The 18,840-nt window shown below is 38.8% G+C and overlaps 1 protein-coding gene and 1 pseudogene across 2 annotated transcripts in view; one reads left to right on the forward strand and one right to left on the reverse strand.

Annotated features, from left to right (window-relative positions):
* The window catches only part of LOC120518316 (potassium voltage-gated channel subfamily H member 5), a 407,701-nt gene that overhangs the window by 234,529 nt on the left and 154,332 nt on the right, over positions 1–18,840 (forward strand). The gene's annotated exons all lie outside the window — the stretch shown is intronic.
* Positions 2,263–9,396, reverse strand: LOC120518317 (annotated as a pseudogene).

The raw sequence follows: 18,840 nt of genomic DNA on the forward strand, positions 1-18,840 counted from the left end.
TTTTTATTTGCGAAGTGAACAACACATGGTTTTGCAGTAAATTTAATTTTGCGTGAATCACTTTGTTTATCACTACTTTTCCCAAACACACCTTACCACCCCCCCCAATTCCCTGCCATCTCTCACCACATCCTATCCAGCTCTTTGTCCAGCAACCCACCCTGTTACTCTCCTCATATCTCACTCTGCCACTTTGAAAATAACTCCAATCTTCACCATCCTCTTTTTGCTGTTCAGTATCATTGAAAGACACACTGTAAGTGAAATCAGCTCTAGAGTTACTATAAGGAAGGATCAAATTAACTGATTTGATTCCTTACTCATCTAACCATCACCAGAGCCATCTTGGTGGATTTTGCCAGGCAAAATGTGTCCGAACTTGGTAATGGATGCAATACTTTCATGTATTTCAAAACCTGGTGTTGGATGCCTTATTTATTAATAGTACTGAAGACTATTATCATTAATAGAAGACTAGACTAGGACAAATCATACCAGTGGTGGAGGGTCACCTGTTCCGTAGCAGTTATTTCTAAGAAATTATTTTCATGCTGAGCATCTGATATAAGTATACAGTTAGGTCCATCAATATTTGTACATTACCACATTGAATTTTAAATCAAACAACTCAGATTCAGTTGAAGTGATGACTTTCAGCTTTAATTTGGTGGGTTGAAAAATGTATTTTTTAACACAATCCCTTTATTTCAGGGGCTCAAAAGTAATTGGACAGGTTAAATAACTGGAAATAAAATGTTCATTTCTAATACTTGGTTGAAAACCCTTTGCTGGCAATGACAGCCTGAAGTCTTGAACTCATGGACATCACCAAATGCTGGGTTTCCTTCTTTTTAATGCTCTGCCAGGCCTTTACTGCAGCGGCTTTCAGTTGCTGTTTGTTTGTGGGCCTTTCTGTCTGAAGTTTAGTCTTCAACAAGTGAAATGCATTCTCAAGATGTTAAGATCAGGTGACGGACTTGGCCGTTCAAGAATTTTCCACTTCTTTGCTTTAATAAACTCCTGGGTTGCTTTGGCTGTTGTTTTGGGTCATTGTCCATCTGTATCACGAAACGCCACCCAATCAATTCAACTACATTTAGCTGGATTTTAGCAGACAATATGTCTCTGAACACCTCAGAATTCATTCGGCTGCTTCTGTCGTGTGTCACATCATCAGTAAACACTAGTGTCCCAGTGCCACTGGCAGCCATGCACGCCCAAGCCATCACACTGCCTCCACCGTGTTTTACAGATGATGTGGTATGCTTTGGATAATGAGCTGTTCCACGCCTTCTCCATACTTTTTTCTTGCCATCATTCTGGTAGAGGTTGATCTTGGTTTCATCTGTCCAAAGAATGTTTTAGATGTTCTTTAGCAAAGTCCAATCTACACTGTAAAAATTTCACTGTAAATTTACAGTAAATTACTGGCTACTAGTTGCATTACTTTTACAGTATTTTACTGTATCATATTACAGTACATTACAATAAAATTACCATACCACACTGTGACTTCACAGTAAACTGGGCAAGAAAATTACTGTGATGTAGCAGTATGTTACTGTTGAATTACAATAATTAACCATTTTCAATTTACATTAATCTACTGTATTTTTACATGCTAACTGTAAAAGTAATGCAACTCAGTAGCCAGTAATTTACTGTAAATTTACAGGTGCAATAACAACATTAAATACTGTAAAGGACATTAAAACAACCTTGATCACCCATCCTATTTACCAAATTTTCCCAAATTTACATCAAGTTAAGTTCTGAAGGTCTCTAAAGTCCCTTGTCCATCTCACTACTTGTTCACTTGTTCCTTGCATTTGTGGTTTTCTGTATGATGTTTGTACAAAATGTTTCCATCAGTGTCCCTGTAGTCAGGATTAGACTTTTATCAGTCACTTTACAACACATATAATCTTTAAATTATTGAAAATTAATAAAGTTAAACAAAAATAAAAACAAAAACACATTACTGTATGTGTTTTGCATATTTATTCAGCAGTGTTTCTTCAAACGTTAAATGCACAGAATACCTCAAGTATACACTTTTAAATTCAATAAAAGTCTTAACAGGCAGTTCAACTTTTTTTTTTAAATTGCACAAAACAAAATTATCTAAACCTCACATACAGTAAGTATATGTACAAGAAACAAAAACACATTTTTACTGTACTGTATATCAAATATCCTCTGTAGTAAACAACTTGCACATACTGTACCTCAGTGCCCGCAGTTATTATTGGCTGTCTAGTAGTCAACAGTGTATTATTTGTAAATATGTGCTACTTTTTCCAGATATGCAGACATCTGAAAGGGTCAAGTGAAAAGCAATCAATAATTCTGAAAGCATTTCCCTTTTAAAAGGTATATTTTAAGAAATTAAATTAAAGATATAAACTCCAGTGTTTAACATTTAAACGATAATGTTAAAAAACAAAAATGTAATTATAAAGCAGTGTAACATTTTTAAAGACAGCAAGATAGAAATTAAACTGAGGCAAAACAGGGGATTAAAACACTTTAAATCAATTTGAATTATTAGGAGTCCTTTCTGAAAATGTCTACATTGACATCCATTCAAAATCAATTAGTTTCCTCAAAAGTGTGCAGACTTGTTGGTTGATGTGTCCGTGTTTCTTTTTTGATTTTGAGCCCGACTCTGGGTTAATACCCAAAAAACCTGTAAACAAAATATAGAAGCTATTAGTTTTATTTGAGCTATTTCACACTGTTTTTCAAAAGACATTAAGTGCTGTTCCTTTCTACAGAATACTGATGCCTAACACTCCTCCTAAGTAGGAAAGCCAAACACAATTTCTCTGCCATTTTAACAATGTTGTGGTGATTTACTAGTCTCACTATTACCCTTGCTAGTGTTATCTACAATGTCAGTGTGTTAGTTTACCTTTGGATAAACTCCAATGTGGATGAGGCATCTTCAGGATACTGCAAGTTAAAGTTGTAATAACTTGCAAAGATTGTAGCAATACCATTGACAAAATCATGATGTGGTCCCATGACCACTTGTCCTTCAATTGACAACATCCAGGCTTTAGGCTTCATCATGTCATCTGAAATAAAAAAGATATTCATCACGTACTTATGCAAAGAAGTGGAATTCTTAATGAACAACAGTGTGAAAGGAATGGGTCGCTAACACAGGGTCTTAGATTACAACTATTAAAGGTCTGCACGCTGTTCTTCTGGTCTTTGCAAAGTAAAGAGCAGCTGCACAGACCTTCAAAACATATATGAGAAGGTAATACAGGTTTACATACTACTAAAGTTGCTGACACTATAAGCTACATGTGTTGTTAACATTACCTTGTATAATCAAGCGGGGTGTGCTTGGTAGCATCATTGTCCTCTGAACATCAGCACCTGTGGCACATGTCTGTAAAATACAGTAATACATAACTTTAAAATATGCTGGATATATGTACAGTACAGTGTGTACTGTATATCCCTTACTGAAGAGTAAAAATGATGGCAGAAGAAAATCCCTTGACCCCAGTGATTCACAATTCTACAGTAGATTTAGCAAGGTGTGTATTTTACTAAAATTCAGTAGTCAGAGAACTGTGTGTCTACATGGGAGATTAAGAGTGTATGAATACAAGTATGAAGGTTAATATACTGTATTGTCTACCCGAGTTCCAGCATTGGCACCTACCTTTTTTACTCTTAGTCAGGTTGAGTTGAGCCATCATATTCATCTTATTGTTTCTATCAAACTAGTTCTTCATATAGAATACTGAACATTTACTGCTATATAAAAAATCAAGCACATCCAGCACTCCTCAAGATACCATATTAATTTTCTAAAATTTCAAGGCATTAATTTTTAGAAAAATATAAAAAATAAATTCAACTCTAAAGCATTTTCAATGCCAGTTGGGTTCCTGGTCTATTGTAAGCAAAACTCAGTTTTCTATCTGTAAAACAATTACTTACATCTGCTTGAAGTAGGATTGCATCCTTGGGCTCCTTAAAGTATGCCATCAGGAGGAGAAGGACACATGCAGCCTTAACTGAAACCTCTGGTTCAAACTTAGACAGCACATCCTGAATTCCTGAATGATGGCTTAGTTCCTGGCAGAACTTTATAATTGTACTGCCTTTATTGTCCAGTGCCTCTTGCAGCTTGCTGAGGATAGATATGTCTGTTAGAAGCCTAAAGTGGGAGTAAAGACATCTTTGAGAGAAAAGGAAAGGCCATTCCTTCTGAACTTGTGCAATGTGTGGTGCAGGCACTCCATTAAGGTATCGGCGCTGGATATAGGTCTTCTCCATAAGAGGTTCAGCTTTCTCTGCTCCACTCATCCCTAACTCGGAGAATATTTTAAGTAGCTGCATTTTCATGTCATCTAATGATGCCTCCGTTTCTCCAGCTGGCAGTTCTACAGGACACCACCTCACACATCCATACTGATCTACAGGGCCTCTTGCCTCCCCTGCTGCATTAGTGTGGGACCTTCTCTCTCTCGTCGCCTTGCAAGAGTATTTGTTCTGTTTTTATATTCCACTCTTGTTTTAATTTGCTGAAGAAGAGAGTGGCAGCCCTCTCCAACCATGTCTCCTTTTTTCCAACATCCGCAAAACTTTTTGGGTGTTCCCTTACAATTCCTCGGACTACGCTGTGACACATTGCTCTAGTTGGGTTAAGATCATGTTCAAGCATCTGATCTACCACTGCTTTCACCATATCTTTTCTGTCTCCTGGTGATGGTCTTGTTTGATTTGCCACTGCTTTTTGAATTGCTGCTGGCATCCTATTCCAATTGACTTTGAACTCTGCATACCATGGCCTGCCAGGATGTGGGGACGAAGAAACAGAGGAGTTTGAACTGCTTGAGGAGTTAGAAGATAGGATGAGTGGAGTGCTCATGGGGCTTGATGAGAGGGATGAAGAGGCAGCAGCATCCAGTTCACTTTGAACTGTTACAAGTCCTAGAGATGATAGCAAAAAAGATCAATGGAAAAAAAACAAAAAAGCAGCACACTAAATTAATTTATGATAAATTACATTCTTCCTGTTCAATATATTATATTGGTAGCCACTGAAAAGAAACAGAATGAAGGACACTAGTAAGAGAAAGACATGATTTTTCAGGTCAATGAGTTCGCCCTTCAATAATCTTTGAACTTCAGTGTTAATTGTTCAGCTTACCAATGGCAGTTATCAAAATATATATTTACCTTCATTTTTAATGCTGTTTAACAGTTTGCGACACTGGATTGGCCTAATGTGTTTCTCCAGATCCTTCTCTTGTACAAAAGCAAGGTCTTCTCTGCTTTCCACACCAAGCTCTTCTAACCGTTCAAGAAGAGATGTTAAGGATTCATTTGAGAGGCTTGGCAAAATAGATAGCACCACTTCCCTTATGTCTTGACTCATTTTCTAAAAGAGAGTTGGGAGCAGACAGTCAAATATCAACCAATTAATTCATAAAACCCTTGATTATTTGTTTATTATCAGTAATGCGTTATTTGCTACAATTGTATCTCTGTATGATTTTATGTTTTATTCAGGCACTAGTGAGTACTCCAAGAAGTGAAAGCATTCACAAACTACAGACTATCCCTATCTCAGTTTGATTTCAATTGAATTAGAAAATTTAACTCTTCATTTATAGGTAAATGTGCTGGAATCTTCAAAGGCAATTTCTGAATCATATCCTTCTATAATACTTTCACCACAATACAAAGATGTTATTTAAAAGACATATATATACAAAGTCCTATATACATATATGTGTTCTTTAAAAGAACCTCACAGACTCTTCCTACTCCATTATTTATCTATCCTTTCTACTTACACAATTTCTAAAAAAGAATGATGAAGAACAATTAGCAGTAGGTCACACACATTATAAGCCGGAAGTGGGTAGTAGTCAAGCAAATCATCTTGCTTTATACAAACATAATCCTTTTGGACTACTCCTAATTTACAATAGACACCTATATCTCTCAACTTCACAAAGGTATGCTTCTCTGTAACAAAGTATGCAGAATCGTGGACAGTAAGGACCAGAATAATCTTCCCAACATAAAGTTCTTCATCTCTACTTCCAAGCAAAACAAACATTCCTTTCCTGTATGCTGTGCCTTTCACAGTCACTTCATTGCCTGCCACTGTAGACTGTGACTCAAAATTATAACTGGCAACAGATTCTCTGATTTTGTCATTATAATCATTCACAAAAAACTGTGTACCCCTGTGTACCTGTACAACTGGAGGGAACAGGCTGCCTGCACTCAAGTAAGCCTGAAGAAGCTGATGTCTTTCTGCCAGTGTTTTGCACAGATTTTTAAAGTTGTGTAGCTTTCTGGCACATGTTTTGAAAAATGAGTGCTTACTTTCAAACCTTAATGTCCAAAGGCGAATAAGTGGACCAAAGTGGAGTATAAGTTCAGGATAATGGCACATATAATGATGCTTAGGCCTTAAAGGGTGATTAGGGAAAAGCTTTTTCCTACTGTGTAGATATTCTTCAATTATGACTTTGAGATATGCTACTTGGCCTGCTGCAATAGCTGGTGCACAGACAAGCTCCACTACCTCTCTTAGTTGTAAAAGGAGTTGCCATACCTCGTTTTCACAGGGATCTTGAATTCTGTCACCTATCAAGAGAGGTAACAATCTAAGAAAACACCAATTTTGAACTGCATGTCCATTTAGTCGTTCACTACCAGGGGAAACATCTGCAGGTTTGTCATTGCCATCATTTCCCTGATATTTGAATTGGTTCTTACATCTGTTTAATTGCAAGTAAGTGAAGTGCTTCTCATGTATTAAATGACCAACAAACAAAGCGAGGTCATACGACACAATACCTTCAAACAAGTCATGGGCTAGACACGGTGGGAGCCCAGGCTGGCAAACATGGAAATAAGAAAGTTGGTTAAAAGGAGAGTCACACTTGATACCTGATACAGCAGGGTCTAAACCCTGAACATGACATTTATATGACTGTATTGTCCTCACAGCACCACACAAGTATGGTTCTTTAATAAATTTTGCTTTATCTATTTCACAGTAGCGGCAAAAACGATCAGCCCGACTGAAGTTTTCCAGAAAACCTCCAATACAATGGGATCCCAAGTTGTCTCCTGAAATGGCAATCAGAGTGCCTTTTACAAATCTGCCATCACTTATCAAAATCCCTCTCTCTTCTAGAAATTTGAGGTCCTTGATCAAAGATTCAAAAATTTTGGTCACTCCAAAGTATTTTAAGTTCTGCTCCCTACATAAGAGAACAAGTTGCATGTGAGCTGTAGTGGATCTATTATGTGGCAAAATTTCAGCCAGGGTTAAGTATACAGCTAAAACTTTATGTTTTTTTCTCCCTGAACCAAGTGGGTTTACAACCTCAAAGGCATCCTGATATAAAATCAAACCAATAGAAGAAGGTTCTATTTTCAATAGTGGATTACTTCGAACTCCCTCTCCATCTCCAACATCCTTATAGACATTTTCAGTGGATGCTTGAGAATGTGCTAAGGCATACTGTTCTCTTACAGACTCGCTTTTGAACAATGCAAGTAAAGTCTCTTGTATTGGTACATACTGGGCAAAGCATTCTTTGCCATTTTCATCAGTGCCGAGAAACAAGGGTACGGGCTCAACATAGTTGAAATTCTTTTTAAATACAGTCTTTCTCTTTTGTTCTGTACTTAGAAGTTCCTTGTTATACATCTTAAGGAGATCCCCTGTTCATTTCATCAATTATGTCACTTATAGTGGCCTCTGGAATTCCAAGTGCCTTCAATTTCTCAATCAGAATCTTAAGTAAATGTGAAAGTCCAATGTCATGGGCATTTTGAAAGTCCTCAATGATTGTCTGTATGGTACTTGCTGGTAACAATACCTTAGCTTGTAATTTCAGATAAAGAAGTGTAATGTTTTGTAAAAACAAAGTTTCATCCACAGCCAGTGGCCTTTCTGGTTCACAATCATCCTCATCAAAAATATTTGAATCTGTCTGACTAGGAACACCAAAGGGATCCATGGGAACAGATGTATCTAGAATTGAATCATCTAGGTCCTCTGAGCCTCTATGTTTCCTTGAAATATGCGAGGCTAAACTTGACTTAACTGTAAAATGCTCTCACAACCTCTGAATGGGCATTTGATTTTCAGTCCTTGTTTTATGTGTGATTTTAAATGCTTTATGAAAGAGGTCAAAGCGTCACACTTAACTTCACATGACTGAACCACACAGTTTAGAGGTGTAATGAACTGCCTGTAGTGCCGCAGAGTAGGAACTGCTTCCTTATGGTCTCTATATATGTGTGTTTTCAGAACACTGGCTTTGCGGTACATCCGAGAACACGTAGGCACACCACACTGATAATGATAATTGGGAGTGTTACTGTGCAGCTTTGTGTGTTGAATAAACTGAGTAACATTACTACAGATATACTGGCACTTACTAAATTTACAATGGAACATTGTGAATTGATAGGCAATTTATTTAATGGCTAATAGAGTCAAAAATACCTTGCTAAGACTGCCTTTTCTAACACAGACCAGCTAACAATAACTAAAAATGTGGAAAATGCAATATGGTTTGGATCCCAAAGGGAAATGTTAACACACACACAAAAAAAACTACACTATGTATCTACAAAAAAAAGTTAAACCAGTAAGAATCCATTAAAATACCATTTGAAGTCAAATTTCTATCAACCGTGCTTAAATCAATACATTTGCTTCCATGTATTACTTTTGCCTGTGGAGTTTACCATAAATTAATTTATTTATATTTATATATATATATTTATGCTATTCCTGAGCTAACATCTTTAATCACAGTTGAAAACAAAAGCACATAAACTTAATCAAAATGCACAAATTAAAACTGTTTAAAAATACATGAACTAAAACTACATGAAAAAGCTGACATTGAAACAATATGAAAACGCTTTCCTGAAGCTATAAGATAAGACACGAGTTAAAAAAATGCACAAAATGAAACGGTTTGAAAATGCTAGAACTTAAATTTTATGAAAGAAATCACTAATTACAGCTGTAAACATTAATATATATTGAAAGGCATGATTTAAAGTAGATTGAGAAATGCACAAACTGAAATTAAACGAAACTGCACGTACTCAAACAATGTGAGAAAGTACAAACTGAAAGCGCGCAGTATGTAAGTTTTCTAATACACTCCGTGGTAAAGTCTTAAAATGACTGCATAACTTCCTCTCTAACAATACAAAACAGAAATTATTATAATGATAATGGAGAAAGGCAATGAATGTTAAGTTAATTACCGTTTGTATAAGTAACAAGCACACTACAACGCCATTTTATTACTTTCTTCCACTCTCTGAGCATGTAATATCCCACAGTGCAACGGGGTCTTCTCCAAATACAATTTTACAGTAATTTGCTGTCTTTTGACAGACGACAGCGTATCTTACTGTGATTACAACAAAAATTCTGAATACAGTATTTTATTGTGAAAACTTACAGTTAACACCTGTGAAATCCTGGCAATTTTTACAGTGTAGCCTTTCTATTCTTGAGGCGTATGAGTGGCTTGCACCTTGCAGTGCACCCTCTGTATTTACTTTCATGCAGTCTTCTCTTTATGGTAGACTTGGATATCGATATGCCGACCCCCCTGGAGAGTGTGGTTCACTTGGTTGGCTGTTGTGAAGGGGTTTCTCTTCACCATGGAAATGATTCTGCAATCGCCCACCACTGTTGTCTTCTGTGGATGTCCAGGGGCCTCATGTATAAACGGTGCGTACGCACAGAAATGTTGTGTAAGAACTTTTCCACGTTCAAATCGCGATGTATAAAACCTACACTTGGCGTAAAGCCACGCACTTTTCCACGGTACCTCATGTCTTGTTGTACGCAAGTTCTCCGCTCGGTTTTGCAAACTGGCGGCACCCAGCGTCAAAGCAGTGCTACTGTTCTTGTGTGATTACTCATTATTTTCATGACGCGGCTTTATAAATACACAGAAACTAACCGCATATTGTTTATTAGTGTAATGCATCTGATTGTAATTAACTCGTAAAAATATAATGGTCCAGGGAACAGCCATAGTATTCCAAATGCCATAACTGCTTTAGCGTTGTTACTCTCACTTCTTCTTCTTTCAGCTCCTCCCGTTAGGAGTTGCCACAGCGGATCATCTTTTTCCATATTACTCTCACTGCACCACTCGAGTATTTATATCACTGTATCTGAGTGTGAATCACAGCAGCAGCTGATCGGAAAGAGAATTATCGGTATACGGCATTAAGCACACGCTGTCTCTGCCATGGCAAAACGTTTCAAAGCCTTTCCTGTACGGACCTCGCGGTTCAAAACAGTTTAATCCCAAGAACTTTAAATGCAGCCAATCAAGTGCTCCTTGTAGAACTGTTTGTACTTATAAGTACAATCACCCCACTGTAAACTTGCACTATAGTTATAATATCGCACAACCTGAGCCACTTTATAAAGCGCGTATTTACATATGATGACGATATCATTTTTAAGGTGAAATGCAGCAAAATATGTTTGTTAAATTATACACATAAAACTTTAACTTCATTTAAATAATCTATATTCTTCACTGGGAGTGTCGTTAAGGATAGAATAATTAAACATGTACTATGAAGATATTTCAATGTTCTTTAAACGTTTTGAAGAATCGGTGCTAAGCTTACAGATGGCTTAACGTCTATTACAGAGCTGATTGTATGGCGATCGGTTACTTGGGGAAAGAAAAGCACTGACTGCAGTGACGGCTACGCCAATATATATTGAATATAAAACAGAAAGATAAAATAACAACACAGCTAAAAACGCAGCGACAAATTTCGGCAAAAGTTAAATGCTTGTGTCATGAGCACGAGGCGGCTATGCAGCCATCCACTGTGCATAAGCTACCTTACTGACGGGCGGGCGAAGGAGCCAGCCACCGATTCTTCCTCTGCCCAGTGCCACCACAAGCTTAGAGCCGCCCTGAGTACTGCTGCAATAAATTATTTCATCAAGTGAAACACATGTTTAATAACGTGCTTTAACTCCTATCATCATGAAAATGACATCACGTATACATCTCAGTATTTTAGTTATTCAGAGAGCTGTAATATCACGAATGTAATGGATTCTGTTTCCAGTTGGAGGAAGAGTCGGTTTAAGAAGCAAGTAGTGATTCACACACATAGAGCACATTGAAAATCAAATACAAAACAAAGCATTTAACGTGCTACTTTAATTACGATGTGATTTTAGAAACTGGTTAATTAAACAATTTTAAGATGAATTTTATGATGTTCTACTTTAATGACAAAATAAACTACGTGATTAAAGTTGAAATGTCGAGATTAAAGTTGACATTTCGTGCTTTTTCCCCACCGTGTGGCTTTTTTCTCTGTACCCTAATAAGCTTTCATATGACACTCAGACAGTGGGCTTACAACTCGGCTTTCCACGGCGACTTTGATATGTGACTTCTTTTTTATTTCCGGCACTGTGCGATTTTGTGGATGTGAGCTTTCATGTTTCTCCAACACGCTATATCACTCGATCAACTTCCTTTTGTTGATTATACAACGGTTTATTTGAACAAATAGTATGTTTTTCCTTTGCCTCCACTTGGTATTCGCTGAAATTCTTATGTTTCCCCCCGTGCTTTTCCCATTGTCTTTTCACAGAAGGCTGCGCTTAAGGGCGATTTATATTGATTTGCATATTCAAATAGGCGTAATTCTGGGAGGATTTGGGGCGTTACATAATGCGCGTGCACGAGCGTTAGTTTTCACGCTGATCGGGATTTATGTAGCGGAAGAACGTGGAAGTTGGAGTACGCACAGATTAATGCATCTGGATTTTTCTGTGCGTAAGCACATTTCGGCTTTTGTGCTTACGCCATGTTATAGTGCGAGTTCTACGCACGGCGTTATACATGAGGCCCCAGGTCTTTTTGCGTTGCTGAGTTCACCAGTGCTTGCTTTCTTTCTCAGGATGTACCAAACTGTAGATTTTGTCATTCGTAATATTATAGCAATTTCTCGGATGGGTTTTTTCTGTTTTCGCAGCTTAAGGATGGCTTCTTTCACCTGCATGGAGAGCTCCTTTGACCGCATGTTGTCTGTTCACAGCAAAGTCTTCCACATGCAAGCACCACACCTCAAATCAACTCCAGGCCTTTTATCTGCTTAATTGATAAGACATAACAACGGACTTGAACACACCTGCCCATGAAATAGCCTTTGAGTCAATTGTCCAATTACTTTTGAGCCCCTGAAATGAAGGGATTGTGTTAAAATAATGCTTTAGTTGCCTCACATTTTTATGCAATCTTTTTGTTCAACCCACTGAATTAAAGCTGAAAGTCTGCACTTCAACTGCATCTGAGTTGTTTCATTTGAAATTCATTGTGGTAATGTAGAGAACAAAATTAGAAAAAAGTTGTCTCTGTCCAAATATTTATGGACCTAACTGTATGTAGGCTAGATATCCAATCAGATTCAAACTGAAGGGGTGTCCAATAGATCTCTGAGTACCAATGCCTGTCACAAATATCGGCAATAAAAGCCTAAGGCAGAGATAATTAGACTCAGATGATCCGGTTGTTTGATAGTCAGCAGTGCATGACATTCTGAACTAGCGACACATAGATGAGGCTGGAGCCCACCCAAGATCCCAGTCCAGCCAAAAAAGCTGTCATGTTACCCTGAGAGCATGTTTCACAAGTGGTGAGGGCATGTTTTGCTCAGTGGTGTGATGTAAACTTTAAACACAACAATATTCCCTGTCTGAGCACATTAAGAAAATGACTGGCTGATCCTGTCAGTGCTGTTATGCTACAGACACTGATGACTGGAAAGCTTTTAAAAACCTTCATAGCAGATTTTCATAAACTAGGATTATGCTTTCAAAGAGTTCAATCTGTCTAATCAATTAGTCACTTGTTGGCTTGGATAGCCTTTAAACATAGATATGACAGCTCCAGAAACTGACCAGCCTGATGAATGGTGAAAAAAAAGTGAAATCACTCTGACGGTAAAGATAGTTTAAATGTTCCTCAAGGTCACACGCACAGCTTATTCTTTGACTTTAATGGATTTTGTGTGGCTCTAAAGATTTCTTAGATTTTTTTTCCTGTTCCTCACAGCTCTACCTATTCCTTATCACCAGGTGACCAAATGTCCTTCATCTTACTGTTTTGGCAGATGAGATATTAAGAGTTTGTTGTAAATATGGTGCTTCATTCTTTCATTTTTATTGCTTTGCTCTTGTCTCAGGGATGGTCAAGTGCAATTGGAGGACACTGAAGTGCTTCTTTGGCATGCTAGAATTTGATCATACGCCCATCCTGTCACAGATCAGCCAGGAATGACGTTATTAGAATAAGGCTGTAATTTTTTGGCTTGCCTCCAACAAGCAATGCCTCTGTTCTCCCAAGTGAGCCAAACGTACAAATGTCTGACACATGAGGGCACAAACACTTGGTTCTGTCACCCTATGAATCAAGTTTGTGTGCTAACACTAGAACATACAGCAATAGCGGGAGCTCACATAATTGTTGATTGACTTTGTATCTCAAAAGTACATGCTCACATAAGATAAGCAATCTGTTAGAAGGGCCTCACATTTGCTTTTGCGTCATTTTGTTGCCCTTTTAGTCCTTGCTGACTCTTACGAAGATGTTGTGTTTAGCAGCTAGAAGGGCTAAGTGACCCACATTGAACATAAACGGGCGAAGAAGGAAGAGGAGGACAGAATGTCAGCTCAGTGCATGATGAGCAGGAGAAAGAAGGGTGGAGTGGCAGGTGAAGAAAGCACGCACTGAGGTTAGAGCTGCGCTAAGGGATAAAACTGTAAAATGATCAGAACATGAAAGAGGAGCAAAGAATGTGAGAACAAAGAAGAGCAAAGCTAGTCTGGGATAAAAAAATAAAGGCAGAACTGCACATTAGGATGCAGGATTACACATTAGGCTTTGGAATTGAAGGGATGTGTACATTATCAGGATTCCTGCCCTTTAAGCCAAACTATGACTTTTAATTCAGTGTTATTTCGAGCCAGAGTCTATCACAGCAGAATTAGCCATGAGGTGGTAACTGATCCTTGATGTGCTCCGGCTCCGTCATTAGCCACACTAATAAAAACTGCCACCATTATGATAAACATCAATAGTCAGGGAGAAACATGCAAATGAGATGATTCTCTTTGAATTACAGTATTTACACATGACAAGAAATATGAAAATGAATTTGGACTTAAACCCATACTGGTGTAATTTAGAGGTGTCAGTCACCGCAATCTGCACATTAATGGCATGTGAGACATACAGTGGTGTGAAAAACTATTTGCCCCCTTCCTGATTTCTTATTCTTTTGCATGTTTGTCACACAAAATGTTTCTGATCATCAAACACATTTAAACCATTAGTCAAATATAACACAAGTAAACACAAAATGCAGTTTTTAAATGATGGTTTTTATTATTTAGGGAGAAAAAATCCAAACCTACATGGCCCTGTGTGAAAAAGTAATTGCCCCCTTGTTAAAAAATAACCTAACTGTGGTGTATCACACCTGAGTTAAATTTTCGTAGCCACCCCCAGGCCTGATTACTGCCACATCTGTTTCAATCAAGAAATCACTTAAATAGGAGCTGCCTGACACAGAGAAGTAGACCAAAAGCACTTCAAGAGCTAGACATCATGCCAAGATCCAAAGAAATTCAGGAACAAATGAGAACAGAAGTAATTGAGATCTATCAGTCTGATAAAGGTTATAAAGCCATTTCTAAAGCTTTGGGACTCCAGCGAACCACAGTGAGAGCCATTATCCACAAATGGCAAAAACATGGAACAGTGGTGAACCTTCCCAGGAGTGGCGGCCGACCAAAATTACCCCAAGAGTGCAGAGACGACTCATCCGAGAGGTCACAAAAGACCCCAGGACAACGTCTAAAGAACTGCAGGCCTCACTTGCCTCAATTAAGGTCAGTGTTCACAACTCCACCATAAGAAAGAGACTGGGCAAAAACGGCCTGCATGGCAGATTTCCAAGACGCAAACCACTGTTAAGCCAAAAGAACATTAGGGCTTGTCTCAATTTTGCTAAGAAACATCTCAATGATTGCCAAGACTTTTGTGAAAATACCTTGTGGACTGATGAGACAAAAGTTGAACTTTCTGGAAGGCAAATGTCCCGTTACATCTGGCGTAAAAGGAACACAGCATTTCAGAAAAGAACATCATACCAACAGTAAAATATGGTGGTGGTAGTGTGATGGTCTGGGGTTGTTTTGCTGCTTCAGGACCTGGAAGACTTGCTGTGATAGATTGAACCATGAATTCTACTGTCTACCAAAAAATCCTGAAGGAGAATGTCCGGCCATCTGTTCGTCAACTCAAGCTGAAGCGATCTTGGGTGCTGCAACAGGACAATGACCCAAAACACACCAGCAAATCCACCTCTGAATGGCTGAAGAAAAACAAAATGAAGACTTTGAAAAGGCCTAGTCAAAGTCCTGACCTGAATCTAAATTAGATGCTATGGCATGACCTTAAAAAGGCGGTTCATGCTAGAAAACCCTCAAATAAAGCTGAATTACAACAATTCTGCAAAGATGAGTGGGCCAAAATTCCTCCAGAGAACTGTAAAAGACTCATTGCAAGTTATTGCAAACGCTTGATTGCAGTTATTGCTGCTAAGGGTGGCCCAACCAGTTATTAGGTTCAGGGGGCAATTACTTTTTCACATAGGGCCATGTAGGTTTGGATTTTTTCTCCCTAAATAATAAAACCATCATTTAAAAACTGCATTTTGTGTTTACTTGTGTTATATTTGACTAATGGTTAAATGTGTTTGATGATCAGAAACATTTTGTGTGACAAACATGCAAAAAAATAAGAAATCAGAAAGGGGGCAAATAGTTTTTCACACCACTGTATCTGAATTACCAAGCTCACAGTGACGTGATGAGAACATACAGTGCATATGTCTCACAGTTCTTAGAGCTGTAAGGCAGCAACACTAATCACTGAGTCATCATGCTGTCCCTCTACTCACTTTTTCTTCAATTGACCTCGTCCCTGAAACTGTTAGCCAGTGTTACTAACCACTAGGCAACTCCATTTTAAAAGCAATAGCTTCAGTTGTTTTTTTTAAATTAAAGTTTTTTCTTTATATTTTTTAAATCATCTCTTATATTTCTACACTATTATATACAGCATCTTTTTTTATCCTAAATGTAGTAAATAAAATCATAATACCCTCTGTCTGTTTTTTGAATTTGTTTGGCTTTCATTGATGTGATTTAGATTAGATTAGATAAAATGTATTAATTCCAAGGGGAAATTTAGATGCATACAGCAGCTGAAACATAAAACAAAGATACAGATGCACGGGACAAATAATACAATCAATTAATCAATAAATAAATAATGGTACAGTATATTGTGCAGAAACTGCAAAAAGAATTTAAAGAGTGTGTGGTCTCCTCCAGACCGTGAGGGGGCGTCCATCCTGGTTCTGTTGGGAGCCACGGGTGGAGGGCATGGAAGCCCTACCCTGTAGGGGCCCGTGGCCACCGCCAGGCGGCGCCCCGATGCAGGTTTACCCCGTGTGGTCTTTGGCCGGGGATGGAGCCCGGCCGGGACGCCTTGGAGGACCAGAGGAGGGCGTGTGCCTCCTCCAGACCGAGTGGGGGCGTCCGTCCTGGTTATCCAGGGGGCCTCGGGTACAGGGCTTGGAAGCCCAGCCCTGTAGGGACCCGTGGCCACCGCCAGGCAGCGCCCCAGTGCCTAATTATCCCGGGAGCCCGGCACTTCCGCCACACCAGGAAGTGCCGGGGGGAAGACTTTATGCGGCGCCCGGAGAGCTGCCAGGAAGACAGCCGACACTTCCGCCACGCTGGGGCGTGGCTAAGGAGCGAATGCCGGGAACACCTAGGGCTCGCCCGGGAGCGTTACTTAAGGGGCCGCCTCCCTCCAGTCGGTGGTGGATGTCGGGAGGTAGCAGGACTGAACTGGAGAGAGAGGACGGGAGGTGGCCAGGAAGGCACAAAGACTGTGGGCCTTGGACTTTGGGGAAATCGGTGCAAGAGGCACTGGGGCTTGTGAGTGTGCACTGGACTTTTATATTGTAAATAGTGTAAATAAACAGTGTGTGGGTTGAAAATATGTTGTCCGTCTGTGTGTGTCCGGGCCAGCGTTCACAAGTGTCTGCTTTCAGCCAATGTCCAACATTAAATGCTTTGGATGGCCTGATGGCAGCAGAAAAGAACCCCAGATGCGCTTCTTAGCCCACTGTGGTGGAATGAGCCTGTTGCTAAAAGTGCTCCAAGAAATCACCATCAGAAGGGATTTTTACGCCATCCTCTCTTCCATAACATCTTCCAGTTTGTCTGGGGTTCGCCCTGTGTTGGAGTACGCTTTCCTGATACGTTTGTCCATACATTGTGCATCTTTTGAGCTCAAGTTGCTTCTCAGGAGACCACAGAGTAGAACAATACACTGGCTAGTATGGACTGATTGAACATTTCTGTCAAAAGTTATTTATCTGTGCTGTTCACTAAGGACCATATTTCAACACCCAGATTGCATCTTGTCTGTTTATCTGTTTCTTTGTTCTCTACTAACAGAAAAACAGCTGAACCTATTTTCATTAAATTTTACCTGTATGTTGCTATTGGTCCATCTTAAAATACTTTTATCAAAAAGTTTATCAGGAAGGTTGTAATGAGGAGGAACCAAAAAATGGTGCAGTTTCCAAATTGGTTACATCAATCTTAATTAAATTGTATGTGTACAATAAACTGCACCAACTTAAAATCCAGGTTACTTTGTGTTTCAAAAATATATTGGCAAGAGTGGTTACACTACAGAATCGTTGAGTAGAAGTTAATGAAACATTGAATGCATGTTGCTATTGATACAACTTAAAATCTAGACTTTATGGCCTTTCAAAAATTTTAAGGGGTGCTATCGCTGTCACTTACTGTTAGACAGCCCAGGGTTCGCAACCAAGAGGCCTTTGTTTTTCTTTTGAATTCCCCTATGGTATTAATAAAATTTGTCTGATCTAATGTAATTTTCTTCTTCTTCTTTCGGTTGCTCCTGTTAGGGGTTACCACAATGAATCATTTTTTTCCATATCTTTCGGTCTATTCTAATCTAATCTAATCTAATCTAAAATAACCAAAACCATATTCTCACATCAGGAAACATCTGCCGATTGTAATGAATTTGGCATATTGTTTATGTTTCCCCCCACTTACAGTAAATAGAAGCAATGACAGGGTGTGGTATAATGGGGTCAAACACTAACATCATGCATCACTCAAAGATGGCTATGTCTTCTTTCACACAATATTGTGTTTATATTATTGATCATGTAATTTAAAATATAGGCTTAATGGAGTTTTAAGAATTTCATTGGAGAGTCATAATGGGAGGGCCATCACCACAAAAACATGCATTACTCCAAAACAGCAGAGTGGACTTTAATGAAAGTTTGTGTGTATATTACAGTTAACGCAACTTAGCATAAAATGTTCATTATTAAACTCCATATTCATCATGAAAAGGGGTTCAATAAAGGGAGCAACACAGAAACTGGTAGATTTTCCCAGCTTTCATGCCCTATAAGTGATTTAATACATCACAGATTTTTCGCTGGTTCCCGGATTTCTGCGGACAATGGGTCTTTCAATTTGTGGTACATGCTGCCTCAGTTTGTTTGCCCAGTTGATTTCATACAAGGGACGCTATTGGCGGATGGCTGAGAAGCTACCCAATCAGAGCACGTATTACGTATTAAATAAAACTCCTCAATGATATACGATATGATTCCCGT

Source organism: Polypterus senegalus, chromosome 18 (genome assembly GCF_016835505.1).
Source record: "Polypterus senegalus isolate Bchr_013 chromosome 18, ASM1683550v1, whole genome shotgun sequence".
NCBI lineage: Eukaryota > Metazoa > Chordata > Cladistia > Polypteriformes > Polypteridae > Polypterus > Polypterus senegalus.